Source organism: Lycium barbarum, chromosome 12, assembly GCF_019175385.1.
Source record: "Lycium barbarum isolate Lr01 chromosome 12, ASM1917538v2, whole genome shotgun sequence".
NCBI lineage: Eukaryota > Viridiplantae > Streptophyta > Magnoliopsida > Solanales > Solanaceae > Lycium > Lycium barbarum.
The window spans coordinates 99,526,984-99,535,844 of record NC_083348.1 but is presented as its reverse complement, the minus strand read 5'-3'; the positions used below and the strand labels follow the sequence as shown (position 1 = coordinate 99,535,844).

The following is an 8,861-nucleotide window of genomic DNA, read 5'->3' as shown; positions in this document are numbered from 1 at the left end:
ATTTTTGAACGTCAGATTATTTGCTGAGGTGGGGCCCACACATCGAGATTTTTTTGGGACATCTGAAAAGTCATATGAATCACATATGTGAAGTTAAACACAACTCAAGAAGGACCCTTGGGCCAAATCAAAGTGGAAGTCCTCCAAACGAATATTTTTAAGAAAACGTTTTCGGGTGATCTGACTTCTAGGGGCAAAAACGGTATTATAAGTTTAGAATTTGGAAAATACCAAGAAATAGAAGTTGTAGATAATTGAATTAGCTTTCCAACCATATGTCGTGGGTTCCCAGGTGACATCGGTACAAGGAGATATGGACGTTTTAAGGTCGAAAGGTCAGTGGGCTAGGCCCAATTCGGGATCAACCGAGTTGGCCCAAAAAAATAAAAAACGAATTAAGGCCCAAAGGAGAGGGGTGGCCGGCCATCTTATGGCCCAAGCCCACAAAATTAATAAATTTCCCATGTGATAATTAATATAAAGGATCATTAAATTGTCTTGAAACATTTAGAAGTTTCAAGACAATTGAGAAAGAGAGAAACAAGAGAAAGAAGAGCAAGAATAAGAAGGCCATTTTCGGCCAAGCTCTAGACCAAAAAAAAAAAAAAAAAATTTTTTTTTCAAAAATCATTTTCTACCAATTAAAGGGTCCTTTACAACTTGGTGTAATTATTTTGGAAGAAAGAACACTTGTTTCTTCAAGTTGACAACTTGGTCAAGTGAAGAAGATTGTAGAAAAAGGTAAGAATTAATCCCTTTTTATTATGTTATGAAGGTTGGTTTATGTTGTAGTATGTAGAAATGAGTAGAATTTATGGAAATATGGAAGTTTACAAAGTGGGTGTGCATATATGTAAGTGGACATATATGTATATTGTTGTATAAATAATATGAGTTGAATTTTATGTTGTATTCTAGTTGTGGTTATGGTGAAATTTATATTGGAAATGGAAGAAAATGGTTCAAGTTAGCATGGAAAATTATTGGGAATAGTTATAGGAAATTATATGATTTTAATGAAGTTTTTATGTAATTATAGAAGTGGAGTTTTAAATGTGAATTATTATGTTAGTTGGTGAATTTGGAAGGATAATAATCCATATTGGCATGAAAGATTGGTTGTTAAGTGGTTATGAGAAGTTTTGTGATTTTATGGCAGATTTATGTAATTATGAAAATGAAATTATTAAGGTGCAAATTATGATTATGGTTGATGAAATTGGAAGATGGAAATATGTTATGAATATGTAGATTGAAGATTTGACGTTTTGGATGGATTATGGTTTTGGTGGAAAGTTTGTATATTTTGTGTATCTTGTGAATATTTGGTAGAAATGATATGAAATGCTTCCGAATTATATTGTAATGATCTTGATTAGTAATGAATGTAAAAGCATTGAGATTGGTTTGGAAATGTGAAGTTGGAATGAAAACTATTGCATTATGTTGGAAAGAAGACTAGTTGTGTTATATTGTGTTTTGTAGTCATGGTTGTTGTCATTGTGTTGATAGTTTGGCCGGGTTGAATTCCCGGATTGATATTGATTAAAAAATTGGCTAAGTTGAATTTTGGGGATGGTGTATTTATAGGGGAGATGCTGCCCAAATTTTTGTAGATAAGTATTGGTTAAGATTGAAATCTTAAAGCCTTACAATTAACATTTGGTAATTGTGACCAAATTGTAGATTTTGGCGAACTTGAAACTTGATTTTGGAGACGTGTATGAATCGGAAAAGGTATGTAAGGATTCACCCTTCCTTCTATGGCATGTCTTAAACGTAATAAGTTGGATACGAGCCTCGGGGACAACTCTATTCTCCGAAATCCGCACCCAAAGTTTCCCCTTTTTCATTCAGTAGAATTGAATTAAATATTGTATGAAATGTTGAAAAATTGCCTAAACATCTAGAACTTGCACAAATAGGACCCGACTACCTTAAAACTCTCACAAGTGACGTCATGAAATGTAACGTATGTAAATCGTGTACGCCACCTCATTTGACCCGATGTGGGCCCGTTATTCCCGGATTTTCTTAATTGTTTCGTTTATCGAACGATAAGTATATGTACATGTATATGGGGAAGATTGGGAAAGAGAAGGCGCTATAGACGCATAGCCACCTGATCAGTTGGAGTATGGTACATGATATCGTCCCGGACGCGGGATGCCCGGACGCGGGATATATGGTTAAATGGATCGGAGCCGACGCCTCGGCAATATGATATGTTCTATGTTATATATATATGAAAAGAAATGTTTTCCAAGAAAGCAAAGTATTATACGTATATGGATCGGGCTGCACGTGCCGCAGCAATACGTTATAGTATATGCACATATGGATCGGGCTGCACGTTCCTCAGCGCTAAGCATGCATGGTATCCGCCAACGTGCACTTATATGTACAGGTTGTGTTTCTACTTCATGACATGCGCTATATCTCTTTTATGTTATTATTCATGCCTTACATACTCGGTACATTACTCGTACTGACGTCCCTTCTTGTGGACGCTGCGTTTCATGCCGCGCAGGTCAACAGGTAGACAGATTTGACTCTTAGAAGCTCCATCAGCAGTACTGTGGCAGCGCTCCAGTTGTTCCGGAGCCTCAGTTTCTTGGTACTACTTTGTGTATATATTCGGGCACGGTAGAACCGGTCCTTCTTGTATATGTAGATGTACTTTGTTTAGAGGCTCGTAGACAGATATGTACAGTCAGATGTTTTGTACTTTTGTGGTCCTCGTCGTTGTATAATGTGCTAGCAAAGTTTATAAGTCCATGTCTACAATTATGCCATTAATGTTAGCGTTAAGCAACAGAAAAAAAAAGATACGGTATAGTCTATACGGCCCACCTAGTAGTAAAAGTACGATACGAGATAAGGGGTGCTCGGTACAAGTATCGGGTACCCGTCGCGGCCCCTAGTTGGATCGTGACAGAAGTGGTATCAGAGCAGTTCGTCCTAGGGGTTTGTCTACGAGCCGTGTCCAGTAGAGTCCTGTTTATGGGTGTGTAGCGCGCCACACTTATAAACAAGAGGCTACAAGGCATTTAGGAAAAATGACCGTCTTTCATCTTAAGAAATCGTGCGATAGAGCCAAGTTAAGGATGTAACTATCTAAATTTTTTCTGTTTAATTTTCAGCAATGCCTTTGAGAAAGAAGAAGAAAGTCAGCACAATACTAGGCGCTGCGGGAGAAGGCACCAGCCGAGAGCCCCCGGTTGAACTTGGACATGGTGAGTCTCAGAGTGTCACTCCCTCGCATGCTACCTCTATTCCTCCAGTAGCAGAAGAGCATGAAGAGGTCTCCACTCCAGCTCCAGTGCATCCAGTCCCTCCACCGGTTGCTTCGGGTCAACAAGTGACCGAGGCCATCCATTTACTGACACAGTTGGTTGCCGCCCAGGCACAGCGGCAGAATGTGAGTTCAAGTGATCAGTCAGCTAGTACCAGAGCTCGTGATTTTATTGCCCTAAAACCTCCAGAGTTCTATGGGTCGAAACCGGAGGAAGATCCCCAGAGTTTCATAGATGAGATGTTGAGGCCACTGAGGGTAATACATGCTTCAGATACAGAGTCCGTAGAGTTGGCTTCATACAGGTTGCGGGATGTCGCGGTTCAGTGGTATGACAACTGGATAATATCAAGGGGAGCAAATGCGCCTCCCCCGGTTTGGCGAGAGTTCACTGAGGCATTTCTGCGACATTATTTACCACCAGAGATTCGACGGGCTCGAGCTGATATGTTTTTGAAGCTTGAACAGGGGAATATGAGCGTCAGAGAATATAGTCTTCGCTTTAACTCGTTAGCCAGGTATTCCCCAGCCATGGTAGCTGATATGGGAGATCATGTACATCGGTTTGTGAGTGGGTTGGGGCCACATTTAATTAAGGAGTGTCTGACAGCTTCCCTCCAGGATGGAATGACTATTGCTCGTATCCAGGCCCATGCCCAAAACCTGGAGGAACAGTATCAGTTACGGAGAGAGGAGCGCTATTCGGATAGGGGTTCCAGAAAAAGAGGCAGATCTTCCGGGACTAGAAGCGAGTATAGAGGGGGACAGGCACAGGAGCAATCTAGGTATTCAGGCCAATCAGCGGCCAGTGCACCTCCTCGATTTGTGGACAAGGGATTTGATCGTTCTACTTATTCAGGAGCATATCAGGGTACTAGAGCTTCAGGATCCCAGTATAGAGCTGATTCTACCAGGGTGATGCCACCCCCGCCACGGTGTCCTCAGTGTGGTAGGCCACACTCTGGAGAGTGTCGCGCAGGTACACGTGCTTGTTATACTTGTGGGCGGGTTGGCCATTTGATGCGTGATTGCCCACTGAGGAATGAGGGAGACCAAACCCAGCCCGCCGGATCCGCAATTGGTTCATCACCGTCCGTGCGCCCTCCTGGACAGGCTTCCCAGGCCCCAGCAGGTCGTGGTCGAGGTAGAGGAAGGACACCCAGTTCAGCCGGTCCTCCGCACCGCCTATATGCATTGACAGGACGGCAGGACCCTGAACCTTCTGCAGACGCGGCCACAGGTACACTTTTGGCATTTTCTATGATATGTGTGTGTTAATTGATCTGGAATCTACTTTATCATACACCGTCCCTTGTGTTGCTGAAAATTTCACAAATGTAGGAATAAGAGACGAATGTAAAAAAAAAAAAAAAAAAAATCAGGCAACCTAAGTCCCTAAAATGGATATCTTAAGCGACGCGTGAGATAATTACAAATGAGACCTCCCCGAAGTATTATAATACACTATGAGGCCAGTTTGACATTCGAGGACGAATGTTCTAAAGGGGGGGAGGATGTTATATCCCGTATTTTTGAACGTCAGATTATTTGCTGAGGTGGGGCCCACACATCGAGATTTTTTTGGGACATCTGAAAAGTCATATGAATCACATATGTGAAGTTAAACACAACTCAAGAAGGACCCTTGGGCCAAATCAAAGTGGAAGTCCTCCAAACGAATATTTTTAAGAAAACGTTTTCGGGTGATCTGACTTCTAGGGGCAAAAACGGTATTATAAGTTTAGAATTTGGAAAATACCAAGAAATAGAAGTTGTAGATAATTGAATTAGCTTTCCAACCATATGTCGTGGGTTCCCAGGTGACATCGGTACAAGGAGATATGGACGTTTTAAGGTCGAAAGGTCAGTGGGCTAGGCCCAATTCGGGATCAACCGAGTTGGCCCAAAAAAATAAAAAACGAATTAAGGCCCAAAGGAGAGGGGTGGCCGGCCATCTTATGGCCCAAGCCCACAAAATTAATAAATTTCCCATGTGATAATTAATATAAAGGATCATTAAATTGTCTTGAAACATTTAGAAGTTTCAAGACAATTGAGAAAGAGAGAAACAAGAGAAAGAAGAGCAAGAATAAGAAGGCCATTTTCGGCCAAGCTCTAGACCAAAAAAAAAAAAAAAAAATTTTTTTTTCAAAAATCATTTTCTACCAATTAAAGGGTCCTTTACAACTTGGTGTAATTATTTTGGAAGAAAGAGCACTTGTTTCTTCAAGTTGACAACTTGGTCAAGTGAAGAAGATTGTAGAAAAAGGTAAGAATTAATCCCTTTTTATTATGTTATGAAGGTTGGTTTATGTTGTAGTATGTAGAAATGAGTAGAATTTATGGAAATATGGAAGTTTACAAAGTGGGTGTGCATATATGTAAGTGGACATATATGTATATTGTTGTATAAATAATATGAGTTGAATTTTATGTTGTATTCTAGTTGTGGTTATGGTGAAATTTATATTGGAAATGGAAGAAAATGGTTCAAGTTAGCATGGAAAATTATTGGGAATAGTTATAGGAAATTATATGATTTTAATGAAGTTTTTATGTAATTATAGAAGTGGAGTTTTAAATGTGAATTATTATGTTAGTTGGTGAATTTGGAAGGATAATAATCCATATTGGCATGAAAGATTGGTTGTTAAGTGGTTATGAGAAGTTTTGTGATTTTATGGTAGATTTATGTAATTATGAAAATGAAATTATTAAGGTGCAAATTATGATTATGGTTGATGAAATTGGAAGATGGAAATATGTTATGAATATGTAGATTGAAGATTTGAAGTTTTGGATGGATTATGGTTTTGGTGGAAAGTTTGTATATTTTGTGTATCTTGTGAATATTTGGTAGAAATGATATGAAATGCTTCCGAATTATATTGTAATGATCTTGATTAGTAATGAATGTAAAAGCATTGAGATTGGTTTGGAAATGTGAAGTTGGAATGAAAACTATTGCATTATGTTGGAAAGAAGACTAGTTGTGTTATATTGTGTTTTGTAGTCATGGTTGTTGTCATTGTGTTGATAGTTTGGCCGGGTTGAATTCCCGGATTGATATTGATTAAAAAATTGGCTAAGTTGAATTTTGGGGATGGTGTATTTATAGGGGAGATGCTGCCCAAATTTTTGTAGATAAGTATTGGTTAAGATTGAAATCTTAAAGCCTTACAATTAACATTTGGTAATTGTGACCAAATTGTAGATTTTGGCGAACTTGAAACTTGATTTTGGAGACGTGTATGAATCGGAAAAGGTATGTAAGGATTCACCCTTCCTTCTATGGCATGTCTTAAACGTAATAAGTTGGATACGAGCCTCGGGGACAACTCTATTCTCCGAAATCCGCACCCAAAGTTTCCCCTTTTTCATTCAGTAGAATTGAATTAAATATTGTATGAAATGTTGAAAAATTGCCTAAACATCTAGAACTTGCACAAATAGGACCCGACTACCTTAAAACTCTCACAAGTGACGTCATGAAATGTAACGTATGTAAATCGTGTACGCCACCTCATTTGACCCGATGTGGGCCCGTTATTCCCGGATTTTCTTAATTGTTTCGTTTATCGAACGATAAGTATATGTACATGTATATGGGGAAGATTGGGAAAGAGAAGGCGCTATAGACGCATAGCCACCTGATCAGTTGGAGTATGGTACATGATATCGTCCCGGACGCGGGATGCCCGGACGCGGGATATATGGTTAAATGGATCGGAGCCGACGCCTCGGCAATATGATATGTTCTATGTTATATATATATGAAAAGAAATGTTTTCCAAGAAAGCAAAGTATTATACGTATATGGATCGGGCTGCACGTGCCGCAGCAATACGTTATAGTATATGCACATATGGATCGGGCTGCACGTTCCTCAGCGCTAAGCATGCATGGTATCCGCCAACGTGCACTTATATGTACAGGTTGTGTTTCTACTTCATGACATGCGCTATATCTCTTTTATGTTATTATTCATGCCTTACATACTCGGTACATTACTCGTACTGACGTCCCTTCTTGTGGACGCTGCGTTTCATGCCGCGCAGGTCAACAGGTAGACAGATTTGACTCTTAGAAGCTCCATCAGCAGTACTGTGGCAGCGCTCCAGTTGTTCCGGAGCCTCAGTTTCTTGGTACTACTTTGTGTATATATTCGGGCACGGTAGAACCGGTCCTTCTTGTATATGTAGATGTACTTTGTTTAGAGGCTCGTAGACAGATATGTACAGTCAGATGTTTTGTACTTTTGTGGTCCTCGTCGTTGTATAATGTGCTAGCAAAGTTTATAAGTCCATGTCTACAATTATGCCATTAATGTTAGCGTTAAGCAACAGAAAAAAAAAAGATACGGTATAGTCTATACGGCCCACCTAGTAGTAAAAGTACGATACGAGATAAGGGGTGCTCGGTACAAGTATCGGGTACCCGTCGCGGCCCCTAGTTGGATCGTGACATCAGATGTATTTTTCGGCCACTTTTTTGTTACTTAAAGTGCCAAAGGACAAAAATTAAATACCTGCAATTTGACGGCCAAAAATTAAATACCACCCCAAGAAAGGGGCATTAGTGCGGATTGCCCGTCAAAATTAAAGACCGGCCCATTTGAAGGGAAACCATGCAATTTCGTGAGGGCAATTTGTACGATTGCCCTTATTCGTGTCAACTGTAGGGCCAAGATGGGCATCCGGGCCCTACCTGCCGAGCACCATTAAACATAATTTCCTATAATGATCATAAACAAGAGTGGATCTCGAGGTCACCAAATTAAAATATGCTAAATCATATAATAGATATGCTGAAAAAGGAATGAGCCCAAGAAGACATACTATACAACTATGTTGGACAAAACCATACAAGCCGACAAGGCCATCATGAAATACTATATAGCAAAATATAGGCCGAAGGGACCATACAAATTTTAACTATATCATGACTGTCTACAAGCCTCTACTAGAGTATGTGACGTAACAAGGTCAGGACAGGGCCCCGCCATACCCATATGCATATCAAAATAATATTGCACCAAGACTAGACTGCAACTATGGAACGAGAGAAGTGCTCCAATATCAGTTGTACAACAGCCTACAGGGGTGGATCATCAACCTGTCTACCTGAACCTGCGGGCATAAAACGCAGCGCCCCCAGGAAATGAACATTAGTACGGACAAAATACTGAGTATGCAAGACATGAAAGTAACATGAAAGAGACATAAGAGAACATAGGATGAAATGTATACAACCTATATGTCTGAACTGCCTCTGTGGGCCAATGATATACATAAATATTGTGCACATATCATGTATGCATAAGGGTCATACATATATATACGTGTATAAAGCCTATCAAGCCTCTGTGGGAATCCCATCGTATCATATCGGCCTTTGTGGGCATCATCGTCATCATCATCATGTGACCAGCTGATCAGGTGGTAGTGCGTATAAATCCGTCACCTTCCCTATACCCCATATATAATACATATGCATATATATATATATATATATATATATATATGGGGTATAGGGAAAGTGACGGCGTTATATATATATATATATA

General features: G+C 39.9%; 2 long non-coding RNA genes across 2 annotated transcripts; both read left to right on the top strand.

Annotated features, from left to right (window-relative positions):
* The first annotated feature begins 372 nt into the window (after positions 1–372).
* On the top strand, positions 373–2,877 carry LOC132623526 (uncharacterized). Its single transcript, XR_009576271.1, has 3 exons — positions 373–741; positions 1,687–1,737; positions 2,531–2,877. It is a non-coding gene; the product is annotated as an uncharacterized LOC132623526 (long non-coding RNA).
* Positions 2,878–5,195: 2,318 nt separating this feature from the next.
* On the top strand, positions 5,196–7,728 carry LOC132623170 (uncharacterized). Its single transcript, XR_009576112.1, has 3 exons — positions 5,196–5,564; positions 6,510–6,560; positions 7,354–7,728. It is a non-coding gene; the product is annotated as an uncharacterized LOC132623170 (long non-coding RNA).
* The last annotated feature ends 1,133 nt before the right edge of the window (positions 7,729–8,861 follow it).